This window comes from Athene noctua, chromosome 1, assembly GCF_965140245.1.
Source record: "Athene noctua chromosome 1, bAthNoc1.hap1.1, whole genome shotgun sequence".
Classification (NCBI taxonomy): Eukaryota; Metazoa; Chordata; class Aves; order Strigiformes; family Strigidae; genus Athene; species Athene noctua.
In genome coordinates, this window is record NC_134037.1 from 265,504,787 (window position 1) to 265,523,931 (window position 19,145).

General features: G+C 53.3%; 1 long non-coding RNA gene across 1 annotated transcript; it reads left to right on the top strand.

Annotated features, from left to right (window-relative positions):
- Positions 1–129: 129 nt before the first annotated feature.
- LOC141967026 (uncharacterized) lies at positions 130–3,601 on the top strand. The gene is made up of 3 exons (XR_012634642.1): positions 130–216; positions 1,014–1,112; positions 3,485–3,601. It is a non-coding gene; the product is annotated as an uncharacterized LOC141967026 (long non-coding RNA).
- Positions 3,602–19,145: the final 15,544 nt, after the last annotated feature.

Consider the following 19,145-nt stretch of genomic DNA (forward strand, 5'->3'; position numbering starts at 1 on the left):
ACCGTTTCCGTGCTCGTTGCTGCCACCCGGTGGCCGACAGAGGGTACTGCAGCCCGGGGTGCGGGTGGCGCCGCCGTCTGGGTGCGCGGTTCTGTCCGGGGAGGGGGGCAGCCGGGGGTGGGGGTTTCCCAAGAAGAGGAGGGGCAGGAGGAAGGAAGGAGAAAGAAGCATCTGACCTGTCACATTCTCCCGGCAGTGCCGGGAGCGAGCGCTGCGGTGAGCCCCGGGCCCTCGGGGCCCTGTCGCCCCCCTTGTATGTCCCAGTCCCTTCCTGCCCCTCTCTTTCCCATGTTGTGATTTTTTTTTTTTTTATTCTCTATACCTCTTCTTTCTACTGCCTTGCTCCCCCTTCCTCTCTCACTTTCTCTCTCTTGTCCTGCTGCTCCCTTTTCTTTTTCTGTCTGCACTTCTGAGGATGAGTTATTTGACAAACCGGCAAAAGGTTGACTAATCAATTAATTAACTAGATAATGCAACTAACTTTTGACTGTCCTGACAGTGAACTGCCTTCATTATAAGACTGAAAACCCTGCCCAGGTTAAGACCCTTTCCCTGAGCATGTGTAGTCGTAGAAGCATTACATAAGCCCTGTTATAAATGTACATTAATCACTAGCAGTCAATATCCAATAGGCGTGTTTGGAAAAGCACTAACCTGGTTTTTGTGTGTCAAAGCAGCATGAAAACCTGCTGTTGGTGTACTTGATTTGTGGAAAAGTCCACCAAGCAGCCAGGCCTGAATAAATACACTCTCTCTCCTGAGCGTGTTAAGATTGGTTTATTGCCCGCCAGGCACGAATCGTCTTTGCAGATAACAGTGTTTTGGTGACCCAGATGGGACGGCTGTAATGCCTTGCCCAGGTCGACGTGCTGACTCTTGGCAGGGAGACCCTGCTCTCTGGACGCCAGCACGCAGCGACCTTTTGATCGGGGACACCGTGAGTGCTCTCCCCAACCAGAGTGGGTAAGCAATGCTTACATAAAGAGGTAAGAGACACCCACGTATTCTTTTAGGGGGAGGACTGGAGCCACGGAAGAGGAAGAGAGGAGAGGTGGAGAAAGAAGGGTCTGAAGTGGTAAATTTCCCAGGCAGCGCTGAGAGTGAGAGCTGTGGTGAGTCCTGGGACCACGGGGTCCTGTTGCCCCTTCCGTGCATGTGTGCCCTGCCCTGTTGCCCTCTCTATCCCACACTGATGTGATTTTTTTTTTTTTTCTTCTCTTTGCCTTTGCTCTCCTCTCTCTTCTGTCCTGCTCCCTCTCCCTCTTTCTCTCTCTTCTTCTAGCTCTACCTTTTTCTTTTTCTCTCTATGCTATTGTCCTGCTCTCTTTCCTTTTTTGTCATTTTCTGTCTCTCTCCTGCAGGCTAGCACTGGTTTTTTCCTTTTACAGTTCTTTGTCCTGATTGGCATTGGTCCCTTTTCTCCCATTACTTCTCTTGCCTGCTCCCACATGTTCTTTTCCTCTCTGTGCCTGCATGTGCCACTATGTGTCCCCGACTGCCTATTGCCCTCCCCCCTTCTCCACCTCTCTCTCTTTGTCTCGCTGATGCCCACCCCCCTCATTGTGTCCCCATCCCCATCCTCCACCCTGTTCACCTCACCCTTAAGTTTAGGGGATGCAGCGAGATCAAACTTTAGGCCTGTGCAAGGCTGGGGGCTGTGTGCAGACATGCTGGATACCGATAGTGTTGCAAGACTACTATCTTCTGGCCTGAACAGAGGCCTCCTCTGGTCATTTAAAGTATATGTACCAGCAATAAATTACCCTAAACTCCAGCACAAACTGGCCTGGTGGGTTGGCCAGGGGCCAGGGAACAATTGAGACTGCACAGAAGGACAGGGTGAAAAGTTCATCGTCAAGGAAGAGGAGATACTTCATCTATACGACCCCTGCCCAGGAATTTGCAACCACCAAAGGAGCTCAACACACACACACAAGAGGAGGCGACCTGATTACCACGAGAAGCGAGGGGAGGTGGGGATAACATTATTTTGTAATATATAAACAGGACGAGAGCTGCAAAGGGCACGCATGCTTGTGGAGGAGCAATCCCCCATGCGTCCAGCACTGAATAAACATACCTACTTTACAACTTCACAGTTGTAGAGTCATGTTTCCACAAGTCACCCTCTCTCAGACCCTTTGTGCTGCTCCCTGTCTCAACTGTTGATGGCTTCATCTCTCTCTTGTTTTCTGTTCCTGTCTTTTCTCATGCTCCACCTCTGTCCTTCTCTCCGTTGCTCTTGTTGGTTCCAGGCCAGCATCCTACTCCCTGTTTCTCTCTCTTCCGCAGTCATCTCCTGCTGTCTGGCTCCCTGTCGCTCACCTCTCTTCTAGATGCCTCTGTGCAGCCTCCTCTTTTACCTGATCCCTCTGGCCTGCTCCCCATCCCTGGCTTGATGCTCTTTCTCCACGTCTCTGCCTGGGTCCTGTCCCTCTTCTCATCTCTCGGTTGCTACTGTTTCTTTCTCCATCACTTCCTCACTGCCTGTCCCTTTTCCCTTCTTCCCTCTGTCCTCCATCCTCTCCCGAACATTTTGTCTGTAGAGCTCCATACCACTGCCCATCCCATTGTTTCTTGCTATATCCCCCTGCCCAGTTCAGTGTCCCATTATTTCTTGTGTTGTGCTCCCTGGCTTTTTTCAAATTCTGCAGCCCAGCCATGGTTTTAATTTCTCTCTCTAGTTGTCCTGATCTCTGCGTGTTTTTCTCTCTCATTTCCTCAGCCACTCCAGCTTGTTCTGTACCTTTTGTATCACACTCCTCATTTCTCTCTCTGTCCTTCTGTTCTGCTCCTCACTTATCAGTTTCTCTTTCCTCTGTCCTACTCCTGCACGCTGTGTGTGATTGTTTTGCCAATTATTAGGCCCAGCATAAAGGACACAGCCAGCATAAAAATAAACCAATAACCAAATTGTATTTGATACAAAAGGGTCAGTCCATGGGTGAGAACTGGGGGTACAAACAAGTCAGATTATACATAATTGACACCAATCCCACTGACCCCAACAATGACACCGCACGACCAACAATGGGTGGAATAACTGGTGACATGCAGTCTCCCATAGAACGAACAGGAGACAACCGAGTCAACAAGCCTAACACACGAGACCAAGGAAGCCACAGACTGAATCTCTGCATAGCCCGCGTTTACAAAAGCCAGACCTGCCTGGAGCCCAGTCCCAGGGGGGCAGGAGGTCCTTCCCCAGCAGGGAAATCTGCACAGGGCATCCCCCTCACACACAGACACTGCCCCTCCTGCCAGGGGTCCCAGCTGTTATCCCTCAGGGGACCCCTGACCTTGGGTTACTCACTGCGGGACCCCTGGGGCTCCTTTACCCCATGGCTCTGGCTGACAGGAGAAGCTTAAAGGGAAACTCACCCCCTTTGGGAAGGGCTGGGGGAATCACCCCTATGCCAACCTTAATTTGGGGTTGGAGTAGAAACCCCAGCATTTCAGTGATCGAGTGAGGTTCTGTGTCTAGCAGGCCTCATCTCGTAAGAGCTGTGAGACACCTACATCTTCTCATAAGTGGAGGACAGCCAGGCACCTGGAGCTGTAGAAGAGGAAGGGAGAAGGCAAACAGAAGGAGGAGTCTGACCTGTCAAATTCTCCTGGCAGCACGGAGAACATGGTAAGTCCCGAGCTCTTGGGCCCCTCTCATCCCTCTTGTGTGGCCTGGTCCCTCCCTGTCTTTCTCCTAGACTCCTCTCTTTCTGGTGCTGCTCAACTTTTTTTGCTCACCTGTATCTTCCGTCTTGCTTGGAGCATCTCCCTGTCCCCATCTTGTAGGTCTTCCCTTTCTCTGCCCTGTACCCTGCCGCTCTTGTTGCCTTTCTCCATCCCTCTCTGTCCAGCTCCCTGTTCCTGTTGATGCCCCTTTCTTCTTCCTGCACCCGCTGCTATTCCCTGCGATCTCCATCTCTCTCTTTCCTGCTCCCTGTCCCCCGTTTTTCATTCCTACCTCCGTCCCTCATCGCCTGTCTGGCCTTTTTCCTCGGTGTCTTTCTCTCTGGCTGACTCCCTTCTGCTGTTTTTCATTTCCTCCCTATCCATCTTGTTGCCCATCGCTCTTTTGTCTTCTCTCTCTCCGTGTGTCGCTGTCTGTCTTCCAGTCACTGTTCTTTAATTCCTCCCTCTTCCCTGTAGCTTGCTGCTATTTTTTTTTTCCCTGTTCTCCATCATGCTCTGTCGGGTGCCCTGTCCCTGTTTATCAATTCCTCCCTCTGCCCTGCGGTCTGTCTCTTTTCACCATTTAATTTTTGCCTCGCTCTCTCTCTGTCTGGCTCCTTGTGCCGGGTTTGCGAATTCCTTCCTCTGTGCCCCGTACCCCCTGTGATCTTTGCTGCTTTGTGGCCTGTTTCTGGCTGGCGCTCTGTTACTATTCAGTAATTCCTCTCTCGATGCCTTGTAGTCTGTTGCTTTTGTCTTTTCTCCATCTCTCTGTCTCTGTTTCCCCTGTTTTAGAATACACCCCCCCACCCCCACCCCCCTTCTTTCTGTATGCATCAGGATTAGTTTTTGGCTCCAGGTCTCTCTTTTTCTGTGTCTCTGTCCCTGTTTCCTAATTCTTCCTTCTCTGCCCTGTCACATGTAGCGATGTGATTTGTTTTGTGTTCCTTCCCATGGTTTGCTGTCCTGACTCCCCATCGCTGTTGCTTTTTCCTCCCTCTGTGCCCTGTTCTCTGGAGCTTTTTGGTCTTTCTTCCATCTTGCTTGGTCTAGCTCCCTGCTCCCCCCCTTTTTTTTTTTCCCCTCCATGTCTGTTGTGCCACCCATCCCAGCTTTTTTTTTTTCTGCATCTCTATGCTGCTCCTCGTCCTTCTTTGTTGGTTTCTGTCCTGCTCCTCCTCCTTCTTTCTGCTGCCTGTTTTCTTCTCTCCCTGCTGCTTTTTTTTCTGCATATCCACGCTGGGTTCCCTGTCCCCATCCTCTCACCGCCCCATTGCTCATCTCTTGTTTTCTCTCTACCCCTGTACTAGTCAGCTAGCTGCCACCTTTCTTCTGTCTTCTTGTGTCCTGCATCTTGCTCCTCATGTTTGGCAGTTTCCAGCTCTGCCCTGCAGCTTGTTGCTCCAGGAACCGACTGACTGTTCCCGGCTGGACTGAGGAGCGTGGCTCCGGGAACAAGCGCCAAGGTGTGCCAGGGGCAGGGGCAGCATTAGGGGCCCTGAGCCCCGGAGCAGACTCACTCCCTTCTGGGACTTGTTCTGTGTGTGACTGAATAAACACTTGCTGGCTGCCGGCTGCCTTTTGTGCTTCCTTTGCCCCAGGTGAGGGGCTGGGAGGGGTGATGATGCTCTGTGGGGGTGGGTGATGGCCTCCAGCTGTGGGCTGGGGCTGGAGGGGCCCCAGGTGTGGGCAGTGAGGCTGATGGCAGCGGCCCCTCCCTGTAAAGGGCTTGCTCCGGGTGGAGGGGCGGGTGCTGCTGTTAAAAACAGGGCAGCCAGTACAGGGGCTGGTGTTAACCAAAGGAGGAGCGGTTGCTGGGCTGTGGCTGTATCAAGGGAGAAGGTGAGCAGAACTCCTGGGGAAGGTGCTTGTGGGGAGGATGGCGGTGCCTGCAGGGTGGCACTGCTTGGTGTTGGAGCTGGTGGCAGGGGCTGCCCAGAGCTGATAGTGGGGACACTGTGGGTCAGGCTGTCCAGGGCTGTTCCTGGTGGGGCTGCTGGGTGTGTTGGGAGGGGTGAGCAACGGTGTTCCTGCAGGGTCAGAAAGCAGAGAAAACTGTCTCTCGCAACCCAGCGGGAGCTGTAGTCCTGGCGTGTGCGGTTTCTGGCCAGCCGCGTTGGTTCCCTGGGTCACGCTGGGATGCGGGGTCTTACAGCGCTTGGCGTGCAGGCGGCCGTGCCGCGTTGGCCAGCGCGTGCCAGGAGCTGTAGGTTCTGCAGACTCGGCTGCCAGGCAGCTGCACCGCTCGCGGGCGCCCGTAGCGCGGCACAGTCCTTGCTACCGCCGCGGCCCCTGTGGCGCAGCACGAGGGATAGTTTTGTTGCCGCTTTCACGTGGATTCCTGGGGGCTTCCAGCTGCTCCCCACCAAGCGTTGTGCCCATTCCTTGAGAGCGTGTGCGCAGTGACGTGCCGCTCGGCCGCCGCTCGCGCGGGGGGTGGCGCTTGCCCGCGCTCACCGCCGCTGCCTGGCAAACGCCACACGGTGCTGTCGGTGGGCGACACAGAGGTGGCCCCGTGCCCCACGCTGCCACCCGCCAGCAACGTCAGTGCAATGCTCCGATGCCCGTGGGGGGGTGCGGCCACGCTCGGTGCCCCCTCCTGGTAAGGAAATGCCGCCGCCGCCCCACGTCACGCTGCCGGCGGGCGATCGGTGCGCGAAGGGCAGGACTGCAGCGCCGGCCCTGCACAGGTGTGCGGCACCGCCAGAGCCGCCTTCCTGCCTGCTGCCGCAGCGTGAGGCTTGCTGGGCGTGATTCCTGGTGGTGGGCCAGGGCCGAGGCCGCCGGTGAGGCTGGCCAGCCCCTTTGGCAGGTGTGGGGGCCCCTCCTGCCCGCTGGCCACACGGCAGCGGTGGGGCAGGAAGCTTCACACCGCCTGCTGTGTCAGGCCTCCGCTCTGCTGGAGGTGATCCGGGCCGGGGGAGCCCCAGGGAGTTACCCGAGGGCTGGGACAAAGGCAGAGGGGAAGAAGATGGGTGTCCCCCGGGGGTTGGTGCCGGGTGCCTCCCCAGCTTGCCAGAGCTCCCCTTGAGCTGGCACTGGCCTCGCCCGCACCGTGTCCTGGCCCCAGGTCTCGCACCTCACCCTGAAGCCCGTCCCGTAGCCCCAGGTCACCCCCGAGCCCCGCGGGGATGGCGGCAAGCCGGCCCTTGGCGCCTCCGCAGGAGCCCCTGTGGAAGGGGGGCTCCGGCCAGGGGCGATCTACGGTAATAACGGCAGTCGCTTCACCTTCTCCCAGAGGCCTCACCGGGGCCGCGCTTGCCTGTTCCTTCCCTGGGGATGCTGTTGACCGGACCCACTTCAGAACTGTGTGGGGTTCTCTGCCTGCCCTTGTGCTCCTCGCAGCAGAGAGGTGAGAAGGGACAGGCCCCTGGGACGTTTTCTGGCTGTGGACAGGAGCTGTCACAGCTGAAGCTGCAGAGGCCTGAGAAAGGGAAAGAAGAAAATCAAGGGCATGTGGGCAGCAGCTGCCTTCCACTGCAGGAAGAGAGAGCCTGCCTCTCTGGGCGAGGCAGGAGCCCTCTGTACAGTCCGCAGCGGGCCGGACCGCCAGCGTGCGATCAGGGTCCGTGCGCGTCACCCAGAGCGCGGTACGGCCGCGCAGCGTGCGAGCGAGGCCACACGTGCAGGAAGCTGCGTTTTGTAAGAGCCGAGAGACACCCGCGTGTTCTTTGAGGTGGAGGGCAGCTGAGCGACTGCACCTCCAGAAGAGGAAGGGAGGAGAGAAGGAGAAAGAAGGGTCTGAATTGGCAAATTTTTCCTGGCAGCGCCGAGAGCGACAGCTGCGGTGAGTCGCGGACCCTCGGGGCCTTGTTGTCCGTCTTGTATGTTTTGGGATCTCCCCTGGCCCCCTCTCTATCCCATGGTGCTGTGATATTTTTTTTTTTTTTCCCTTTACCTCTGCTCTCCTTCTTCCCTGCTCCCACTCCCTCTTGTGTCTTCTTCAGGCTTTCCCTTTTTCTTTTTTCTATATGCCTTGGTCCTGCTCCCTCTCCTTCCTTTTTGTCATCCTCTGTTTCTCTCCTGTAGCCTAGTGCTATTTTTTTCCTTTGCAATTCTTGGTCCAGGTCAGCTTTGGGGTCTCTTTTTGCCCACAGCTTTCTCTGGCCTGTTCCCTGGCATTGTTATCCTCGCCGTGCCTGTCTGCCGCTCCATATCCCTGCCTCCCTATTTCCCTCCCTCCTTGACTTCCTGCCTCTATGCTGTGACCTCGCTCATGCCTCCCCTGCTCCTGTATCTCCCTGTCCCCGTCCTCCACCCTGTTCACCTCGCCCTCTCTCAGACCCTTTGTGCTGCTCCCTGTCCCGACTGTTGATGGCTTCATCTCTCTCTCTTGTTCTCTCTTCCTGCCTTCTCTCATGTTCCACCTCTGTCCTCTCTGTTCCTCTTGTTGGTTCCAGGCCAGCATCCTACTGCCTGTCTCTCTCTTCCGCAGTCGTCTCCTGCTGTCCAGCTCCCTGTGGCTCACCTCTCTTCTAGATGCCTTCGTGCTGACTCCTCTCCTTGCTGATCCCCCCGCCCTGCTCCCCATCGCTGCCTTGGCGCTCTTTCACCACACCACTCCTGCCCTAAAATACTCGCCCTGTAAATGCCGACCCCACCAATACTGCCCCCCCCAGGCTCCCCACAGAAATGATCCCCTCAAATACCCTACCCTGAAACACTTCCTGTAAAATAGTCCCCTCTAAAAAGTCCCCCAGCAAATAATCACGTGGAAATGCTCTGACCTCAAAATATACCCCTGCAAAATAATACTCCTGCTGCCCCTGCACCCCCAGCGAAATAATAATCCCCCCCTAGAAATAAGAATTCCCCCCCCGAAATAATTGTCCCCCAATAATACTCCCCCACCCCTGCAAAATAACAATACTTCCGCCTGTGAAATACAGCTCCGCCACTGAAATGATACTGCTGTGAAAAATCCCCGCCCCTCACGCCACCCTTCCTTCCCCCGCCCACCCGGTAGAATAATACACCCAAATAATACTCGCCCAATAATACCCCCAGAAATGTTACACCCACCCCCCCGTGGAATACTACTACCTCTCCCAGTGAAATAATGTACTCCTTTCCCCCCCCATAATGCTCTCTCTGCCCCCTGCTGAAGTAAGGCTCGCCCCCCAAGCAAAATAACTCTTCTCCCATCATGTGAAATGTTGCTATCGCCCTGCAAAATAATACTCACCCAGTACTCCCACACACACAGACTGATGTAATGCTACCCCCAATAATATTCCCCCTCCTGTACTCCACCCTCCCCCCCATTATAAAACTCTCTGCCCCCCAGAAATACGGTTTACCCCTGTCTGCACAAAATGCCTCCCCCCTGATATAACACTCCCCCCCCAATATAAAACTTACCTTTGAGATGAAGCAAGATAATGCAGCGCTCCTGCGAAATACCACTCCACCACGGCCTGCTAAATACATCTTCCCCCCACACCTCACAAAATAAGATACTTCTAAGGTCTGCTTCCCTGCAGTCTTTCAAACATTTCGGTGCTTCTGCCCTGATTTGGCCTCCAATTACTCTTAATTTCCGCTTTTTTTTCTGGCCTCCGCTTTTTTTTCTGGCCTCCGCTTTTTTTTCTGGCCTCCGCTTTTTTTTCTGGCCTCCGCTTTTTTTTCTGGCCTCCGCTTTTTTTTCTGGCCTCCGCTTTTTTTTCTGGCCTCCGCTTTTTTTTCTGGCCTCCGCTTTTTTTTCTGGCCTCCGCTTTTTTTTCTGGCCTCCGCTTTTTTTTCTGGCCTCCGCTTTTTTTTCTGGCCTCCGCTTTTTTTTCTGGCCTCCGCTTTTTTTTCTGGCCTCCGCTTTTTTTTCTGGCCTCCGCTTTTTTTTCTGGCCTCCGCTTTTTTTTCTGGCCTCCGCTTTTTTTTCTGGCCTCCGCTTTTTTTTCTGGCCTCCGCTTTTTTTTCTGGCCTCCGCTTTTTTTTCTGGCCTCCGCTTTTTTTTCTGGCCTCCGCTTTTTTTTCTGGCCTCCGCTTTTTTTTCTGGCCTCCGCTTTTTTTTCTGGCCTCCGCTTTGTTCCCGTCTCTTGCAGCTTTTCCGCACTCCCTTTATTCGTGCCTTGATGTGCTCTTTGCACAATCACATGGAATGACGGTTTTGAACCTGCTGAAGGCTCAGTCTCTCTGTTTTGCGGAGGAATCGCTCTGTAACTGTGGAGTCACAAGGCGGGTATGTTCATCCAGCGCCGGGCGCATGGGGGATCGCTCCACCACAAGCATGCGCGTGGTTTGCAGCTCCCGCCCGGCTGATCTGTCGCAGAATAGTGCACGTTCACAGAACGCCTGTACATACACATAGCCTACCCCCGCCTCCCCTCGCTCCTCACGGCAATCAGGTCTCCTCCCCTTGTGCCTGCGCCATGAGCTCTTCAAGTTCCGGGCAGGGGTTGCAAATTTCTGGGCAAGGGTTCTATAGATGAAGCACCTCTTCTTCCTCGCGGATGAACTTTTCACCCTGTTCCTCTGCGCAGCCTCAGTTGTTCCCTGGGCCCTGCCCAGACCGCCAGGCCAGTTTGTGCTGGAATCTCGGGTGATTTTTTGCTGGAACATACAACTTCAAGGACCAGAAGAAACTCCTCTTCAGGCTAGGAGATTGCAGCCTAGCGATGTGATCAGCACCTGGTATGTCTTTGCAAACAGCCCCATACGCCTCCTTTTGTTTTTGCACAAGTCTTGCACCATCAATCTTAAGATTATTTAGACTCCCCATCTTGTTGGAGAACGGCTTGCAGAGAGCAAGGCCATGGGTCCCTGCAGAAGCTGATTGCAGCCATCTGAGGTAAACAAAGGAAAAAACCCAGGGTACAGTTATGCCAAACAACAGACTGTTATGTTAACAAAGAGAGAAACTGAGGTACACAATGGCCTTGATGGTAAAAACAACCTTGGGAAAGGAGGCAGGCCAGAAGAGGGAAGATGTTGTGACATGTCTGAGATGCCACAGGGGGCTGGGATATTATAATGTAGCTTTTCACATGTATCCAGTAGATTTGTGAGTAGTGTGCATGATTATTGTAGAGTGCTTATATAAGGGGTGATTTTTTTCAGTAAAGCTGAAGCTTGCTCTATCATTCACATTGAATCGGCCGCTTGCTTCCTCCGCCCGCCACAAGTGGCGCACCGAACAGGGTTACCCGAACCCTGCTTTTCCACCTAACGGAACCCGGGAAGCGGCGGAACGGATTTTTCGGAGCTGGAAGGCGATAAGGTCGCTGCTGACGGCAGTAGACGTGTGCCATCTGCTAAAGCGTCGGGATTCGTAAGTCTGACATCGGGGCAGCTGGTCCGGCTTCAGGAGATTTTGGTGTCCGTGGATGGCTACCCCAGAATTGGCCGAATAGGGGTGAGACCCAGGAAAGGCCAGAGGAATTAAAGGCTGAATAGGGATTTGTTACCCAGGAAAAGCCTTCACTGGTGTCTGGCTACTTGATCGGACTTTGAGGAAGGTCGTCGAGCTGCACCAGGAATTTGTGGAATTTGTGGAATTTGAGGAATTGCTGCCTGGGCAGGAACGTGGAACGAGAGGTAGCCATTCATCTTTTACAGTGCTTTTTAGAAAAGCGGGGAGTAAGTCCGATAAAAAACTTAGCCGCGCTGATTGGTCTGGGCAAGGCTAAGGGACACTTTAAAGAGCCAAATTTATTGTTTGAAGAAGCAGAACGGTGTGATAATCTTTTAGACCCTGATGCTGTAAATCCTGAAAAAGAATCTGGACTGTCTGGTCTGTATCCTCCTTTAATTGGGGATGATCCATAGATAAAACTGAGGCGAAAAAACCGTGAAAGTGAGGCGAAAAAAAAACTTTGGCGCAAGGGAATATGGACATTGCCAGAAAAATTCTTACTCCTGTAAGCTATGAGCCGAGTCATCAGCCACATTGGGAAGAACGGCTTTTTTCTGTTATTAAAGATTTAAGCATTAATAAGAACGGGCTGCAAAACCTCAGACTACACCAGCTGTACTGGAGGCGACGGCTCAGGGATATCGATTGGCCCCATAAAAATTGGCTAACACTTTTAAGAAGAAAAACCGGCATTCCCGCCGGCACAGCACTCTACCTGGAAAACCGAGCGTGTGGATCTCCGTGCTCAGCGTTCGGAGCTGGCGGCGGCGGCCCGGGGCCTCCCCGACCCCCCGCCGCGGAGCGGCCGCCTGCGGCTGAGCCCGGCACTGCGCTCTCAGCACCCCCCACCCCCCCCCCCCCCGCCAAAAGCGGCAGGGTTATGCAGCGCAGGCTTTAGATGTGCTTAATGGAATCTTCGTATTGGTAATATTTGTCATTTTACGTTGTGAGTAATGAGTGTCAGGAGCTCCTCTGTGTAGTTGTGTGAGTGTGTGTGTGTGAGAGTGTGTGTGTGTGTGAGAGTGTGTGTGTGTGAGAGTGTGTGAGAGTGTGTGAGTGTGTGTGTGAGTGTGTGTGTGAGTGTGTGTGTGAGTGTGTGTGTGAGTGTGTGTGTGAGTGTGTGTGTGAGTGTGTGTGTGAGTGTGTGTGTGAGTGTGTGTGTGAGTGTGTGTGTGAGTGTGTGTGTGAGTGTGTGTGTGAGTGTGTGTGTGAGTGTGTGTGTGAGTGTGTGTGTGAGTGTGTGTGTGAGTGTGTGTGTGAGTGTGTGTGTGAGTGTGTGTGTGAGTGTGTGTGTGAGTGTGTGTGTGAGTGTGTGTGTGAGTGTGTGTGTGAGTGTGTGTGTGAGTGTGTGTGTGAGTGTGTGTGTGAGTGTGTGTGTGAGTGTGTGTGTGAGTGTGTGAGTGTGTGAGTGTGTGAGTGTGTGAGTGTGTGAGTGTGTGAGTGTGTGAGTGTGTGAGTGTGTGAGTGTGTGAGTGTGTGAGTGTGTGAGTGTGTGAGTGTGTGAGTGTGTGAGTGTGTGTGTGTGTGAGTGTGCCGCGGCCGCTGCAGCCGCGGAGTTCTCCGGCCAGGGAAGCGGCCGGCCAGGAACTGCAGGGTCCTAGTGCCCGCCCGCTGGGGCATCGGTGCTGCGGTTGGTTTGGGCTCAGTGCTCTCAGTGTCACAGGTGAAATACCTCCTCTAGCAGGAGGCAGTCATTCTGTGTTGATTGTTGTTTTGAATTTAGGCGCATACTCTGCGGGGAGAGTGCACCTCTGAACCATCTGCCTAATGGAAATATTGTTAAAAAATCATCTGCAACCTTACAGGGGTTGTTTGTTTTACCAGGGGTTGTAGATGCTGATTATGAAGAGAAAAATCAAAATCATGGTCTGTACCCCTGTGTTCTGTAACAAAAAAAAAAGTAAAAAATTGTTCAGCTTGTTAAAGAAGCTGCAATTACTCAGGATTTGGATCGGCAGGTACCCCTTAAATATTTTTGGACTAAAACAGTAACACAAGGTTAACTTCTGGTAAAATGTACTCTCGTTGAAGCTAAAAAATCTGTCGAGCTGACAGGCATTTTAGATACTGGTGCAGATGTGACCATAATATCTGTAAGCAGATTGGCTGTTAGCCCTGGTACCTCAAATGCTTTTCAGGGTTGGTGTCATGCTGTAACAATTTAAAGCAAGGATCTCATTCATGTAAGGGGCCCAGAAAATTGGGTAGCAAATATTAATCCATTTATATTGGAAAACCCCTATTGCATTTTGGGGTCGTAACTGTATGACTCAATGAGGAACTCAAATTGCATCAGATTTGTCTTAATCACCACTGTAGCACAACCCACCCTGAAACCCACCCTGACACTAACCTTGTGAACCGAATCACCTGTGTGTATTGTCCTGCAACAACTTAAAACTGTTATTAAGACTTTAAAAGTTTTACAGACACTGTTAGGAACCATAAATTAGATACAGCCGTGGGCCTAACTGATGTTGATCTGCATAGCTTATTTGATATTTTGTGAAAAGATCCTTCACTGACATCACCCAAAGTACTTACAGAGAAAGCAAAACAAGATCTTCCCCGTATAGCTAACAACCATCGCAAGCATACTTCATTCCCCCACAGGGCAAACCATGGTAGAAAGAGCGCACCAGACCTTGAAAGTGCTTTTGCAAAAACAAAAGGGGGGAGAGATCTTGGCTCCAGGTCAACCGTTTGCTCTGCTGTAAAACGCATGCATTTCTTCCACCAGAATGTCAGAGCAACACAAAACCAGTTTTCTTTATCAAGGCATCCAGCTAAAAACATCACTGCAACTTGCCCTGAATACCAGACAGACTCCATCTCTTCAAACCTTTTAAACATCTCCCCTGTGTTACAGGTGTCACCAGTATTGTGTCATTTTTCATCACAGATACCAGATCGACAAGAAGTCCAGAGCAAAGCTCAAGTGTTAACAAAAACCTAGAAAGGGGTAACTGGGAAGGACCATTTTCTTTAATAACCTGAGGAAGAGGTTGTGCTTGTGTCTCCACAGGTCTCAGTCTCCAATGGTCACCAGCAAGGTGTGTGCAACCACAGCTGAGGGTGAGAGGCAGCCAGCACTCAGGATCCAGCTGTGGGTGCTGTGAGTGCCCCTGTGCGGACAGTCTGCGGTCTCTTCGACTGATCTTTTAAGCAGAATGTCTGAGTAATGTTTGCTACTGCAACAGGACAAACTACACTACAGTTGCCAATTCTTTTAAGAGAAAATGCTAACAGTAACTGCAACTCCTTAATGAAATATATAGGCTTACTAGTCACTTGTGCAAGATGTAGTTTAGATAAAATATAGTTATTAATAAGGATAAGATGCTGTAAGAATGTACGTATTCCACTTTCTTTGTTTAGTAATATTAAGAGTTGAGAGCTCAAGTATTTAACCTTATTTAGAAACTCCCTTGGTTTTCCCCCTGGAGTACTGGCCAAGCTCCAGGTGGAACCCAACAGGAGGATGAAATCAGATGTTTCCGCTCAAAGGAAGTTGCCGGTTATTTTGGCCTGTTGATTTAGAGGCTGGACCTGCTTGCAGCGACTTTGGATGCCTCACCTACGGATGGACGCATCACGTAGGGTTTCCAGTTTGTGAGGAAGGGCACTCTAAATTCTCGCTGTATCCAGGGTTCCCTAGCAATTGCGGATCTGAATGTTAGTACCGTATTTTCCTTACTGTTTATTTTTGTACTATTTAGTCATATCCCTTAAATATGGATAGTAAAATTAGTCTTCTCTTTTTAATTAGAACTATTCTAAGTATGCTGTGTTTTGAAGTTTGTCTAACCCTTAATTGATACAGCTCTCAAACAAGTCTTGCAGGTGCCACAGCAAAACAAAGAAAGGGGAGGGCTGGAAGGCATCGCCCTCACACAACTTCTGACAAACAGCGAAGCTTTGATGAAGAACAGGCCTCGTAAGATAGATAAGAAACTGCAGAGTTGTGCCAAGGTGGCAGGGAAAGATCAATCAGGACAGTAGGCATTTTGCCTGGGCTTAGCAACTGCTGCCGACCCATCCCAGACCTGTTTGGTATGGCATTTGTACTGGTCATTATGGTTGGTAAAATCAGACAATCTGGCTGAGATGGCAAGATGTGACTCCTTCAGCAGTACCGGTGAATAGCACTAGGTTTTGTAGTGATGTTTATACAATGAATTTACATCTTGAAGAAGGAAGAGGGTTTAATAATGATTTGACTAAAAGGTTACCAATTATTAGATGGTTAAAAAATGTTTTGTTTTTACATGGAATAACAGTTTAAATTGTCATTGTAATCCTTTTAATGATATTAACCTGTGTGTGGAAGTGTTTTATGAGAACGATGGACTGAACAATAAAAGGGGTCTGGATCACTCAAAAACAAAAAGGGGGATTTGTGGAATGCCTGGGAAACAACGGACATGTTATGAGTGATCCAGACTGAGTGACATCACTGTAATCAGGCTGTAGCTGTTGGGAAGAACACCGGCAAGGCCGAGAGGATGAGAAACTGCGTGAGTAGCAAAGAAATAAGGATGCCGGACTGTGGGAAATAAAATGTTTGCCTAACAGAAGAACTACGTGTGAACACCATAACGGGACCAACCATAGAGGGTGTGAAGGCTTGTGGACAGTGGTATAGAACCAATCCTAGTTTGTTTGCTTTCATGTGATTGCTCTTCGATAGTATGTGGGATGCTTTGTACGCGATAAGGTACCTTCGACAGTTTAAGGTGTGCTGTATTACAGAGTCGAGCTGCCATACACTTTCTTTTGCTTGCCCAGGGGCATGGATGTAAAGATTTTGATGGGATGTGTTGTTCTAATCTATCCGACCACAGTCAATTAATGCAAAACCAATTACAATGGATGAAGCAACGTTTACAAAAAACACAAGTGGTTGTCAATCCTTGAGACAAATGGTTACAATCTGTTTTTGGTCTGTCCCTATGGCTACAAGGTCTGTTACAAGAAGGATTGCGGTGATTAGGAATAGTACTGTTGATTGTAGTAATTATTAAAATAGCATATAGTTGTATAATGACAAATATTAGTAAATTTATGCTTGTGCAGCCTGCACAAAAAGAAAAAGGGGGAATTGTTGGAGAACGGCTTGCAGAGAGCAAGGCCATGGGTCCCTGCAGAAGCTGATTGCAGCCATCTGAGGTAAACAAAGGAATAAACCCAGGGTACAGTTATGCCAAACAACAGACTGTTATGTTAACAAAGAGAGAAACTGAGGTACACCATGGCCTTGATGGTAAAAACAACCTTGGGAAAGGAGGCAGGCCAGAAGAGGGAAGATGTTGTGACATGTCTGAGATGCCACAGGGGGCTGGGATATTATAATGTAGCTTTTCACATGTATCCAGTAGATTTGTGAGTAGTGTGCATGATTATTGTAGAGTGCTTATATAAGGGATGATTTCTTTCAATAAAGTTGAAGCTTGCTCTATCATTCACATCGAATCGGCTGCTTGCTTCCTCCGCCCGCCGCACCATCTCACTTTCCTAGTACAAACACGTGCCCAGCTCCCGTGCCCTTCCCTTCTGCTCCGTGGGCCTTTCCCTTTCAGCTTGTAGCCCGTCCCGATCCCTCTCCCTTTCTCAATCTCTTGCTCTCTCATGCCTTCAATCCCTCTGTCTTCTTGACCGTCCCTTGCTCTCCCTCCTTCCCACCTTCCTTTCCCCCCACAGGTGATTTCTCTCTGTCTTTCTAGTCTCGACCCATCATTACCTCTCTTCATCTGTCTTGCTCTGTGATCCTGTTTTGCTTCCAACATATGCCTGTAGATCCCCCCCCTTCATTTTCTAAGTGATTTCACCGTCTCTAATTCCACCAGGGCCTCTCATCCCTTTTTGGCTATCCAGCCCTTTTCAAACACTAATGCCCATCAGAGCGTGCACCTCCTTCCAGCATCTCCGCTTCCCTGGCAGAAATTTGCCCTGTGGCGTCTAGGCCTCCACTTTCCTGCAGCCTGCCAGTCATTTTGTTCATTCCACCACATTTTGGCCTCTACTTTTTCCTGCCCTTCACTTACCCCAACTCTCCCTCCCTCCAGCAGCCTCCCTGCCTGCCTCCCTCCCTGCCTGCCTCCCTGCCTGCCTGCCTGCCTCCTTGCCTGCCTCCCTCCCTCCCTGTCTGCCGCCTCCCTGCCTGCCGCCTCCCTCCCTGCCTCCCTCCCTGCCTGCCTGCCTCCCTGCCTGCCTGCCTTTCTCCCTCCCTGCCTGCCTCCCTTCCTGCCAGCCTCCCTCCCTCCCTGCCTGCCTCCCTCCTCCCTGCCTGCCTCCGGCAGCCTGCGTCCCTCCGCTTTCGGCACACCTCCCACGCGGAGAGGACAATGAGGACACTCGAGTTGATGGATGGGGACCGACCCCGAGCTTGGCAGCTTTTCTTAGGGTGAGGAGCCGAGTCCCTTCACCGTTTTGCTTTACGGGAGGGACCGGTTTCTCCCGTTCGCCCTCGGTGCCTGCGGGTCCGAGCCCCGCGGAGTGAGGAAGTGAAGGGTGCGGGCGGGCGGCCGCCGCGCCGGGGAGGGCGAGGGGGCGGGACCAGGGCGGGAACGCCGCGCGCCGACGTGAGGGGCGGAGCTTTCGCCTGAGGCGAAGGGCGGGAACGGCGCGCGCAGCAGTGAGGCGCCGCGCGGCCGCCTGAGAGGAGCGGGAGCGGCGCCCCCGGAAAAGGCTGCTCGGCGATCGGCGCCGCCTCGGCGGGGACCTCATCGGCTCGGCTCGGCTCGGGGCGGGCGGGGGTGGACCCGAGTCGCCTGTGGGGGGGCGAGCGCCATTGTCTGAGGGGCTCAGGAGAGTCCTGGACCCGCCAGGCGCGGCAAGGTGCCTGGAGCAGACGAGTGCCCGGCGCGGTCGTCCCTGCAGGAAGTGCTGGAGCACCGGCTCTGGTGAGAAAAGCCGATCTGTGAGGTTTTTTTCGGGGGGGAAGGGGGGGTTGGAGGGCGGCCGGGGTTCGGGTGGTGCTGTGGGCACTTCTCGCCGGGGACCGGCGTCCTTCTCAGACCTGACGGCACACTCCTGCCCTTGCAGCAGCTGGTGGCGGAGAAGGGAGAGATGTCCACTGCGTGTGGAAGGACCTGCGAGGCAAGAGCGAGCGGGAGGAGCAGCGGAGGAAGTCTGGGCAGCAAGAGGAAAGAGAAGGGCGCTCTGAACAAAGCGCCGCTGTGAGGGGCGGAGCGGTCGCCTGAGGGGGACCTGCCCGGGGAAGGGGCGAGCAGGAGTCGAACCTGCCTGGGGAAGTACCGGATCGACTTGGGAACGGGGGGGGGACACGGGACGGGAGCCGCCTTGGAGAGGGGGTCGGTGTCGTCGCCTCGGCGGGGGAGGGGGGGGAGCAGTGTCGTCGCCTCGGCGGGGGAGGGGGGGGGAGCAGTGTCGTCGCCTCGGCGGGGGAGGGGGGGGAGCAGTGTCGTCGCCTCGGCGGGGGAGGGGGGGGGAGCAGTGTCGTCGCCTCGGCGGGGGAGGGGGGGGGGGGAGCAGTGTCGTCGCCTGGTGGGGGGAAGTGGGGTGGTGTCATCACCTGGGGGGGGGAGTGGCGTCAGCGGCGGGGGGTGGGGGAGCGGAGCTTCCTCAGGACCGGTGAGAGGGGACTGGAGCTGCCTGAGGAGGGACGGCCTTCGCCTCAGGGGCGGTGGAGGGTCCAAGCCTCGCTGAACGCGGCCAGGAGCCCGGAGGAGAAAAGCGCCCGTCGTAGACATCCCTGCAGGAAGTGCTGGAGCATGGACTGGGTGAGGAAAGCCGATCTGTGAGTTTTTTTCGCAAGGAGGGGGGATGGTGGTGGTGGTGGGAGGGCGGCCGGGGTTCGGGTGGTGCTGTGGCCAGCTCTCGCCGGGGACCAGCATCGCTCTCGGACCTGACGGCATCCTCCTGCCCTTGCAGCAGGCGGCGGAGCAGCGTGGAGGTCTCCGTCCTGTACCGCTGCAGGCCAAGAGGGAGTGGGACGAGGCGCGGAGGAAGTCTGGGCAGCAAGAGGAGGCAGGAGAAGGGCGCTCTGGGCAAAGGGACCTCCCTGTCACCGGGGCTGTGGTCGCACCAGCGTGTCGCCAGGACCTTTGGTGCCCTGGCCGGCTTTGTGCCGGGTGACCCCCCTGTAAGCAGGGCTCGGGTCTTT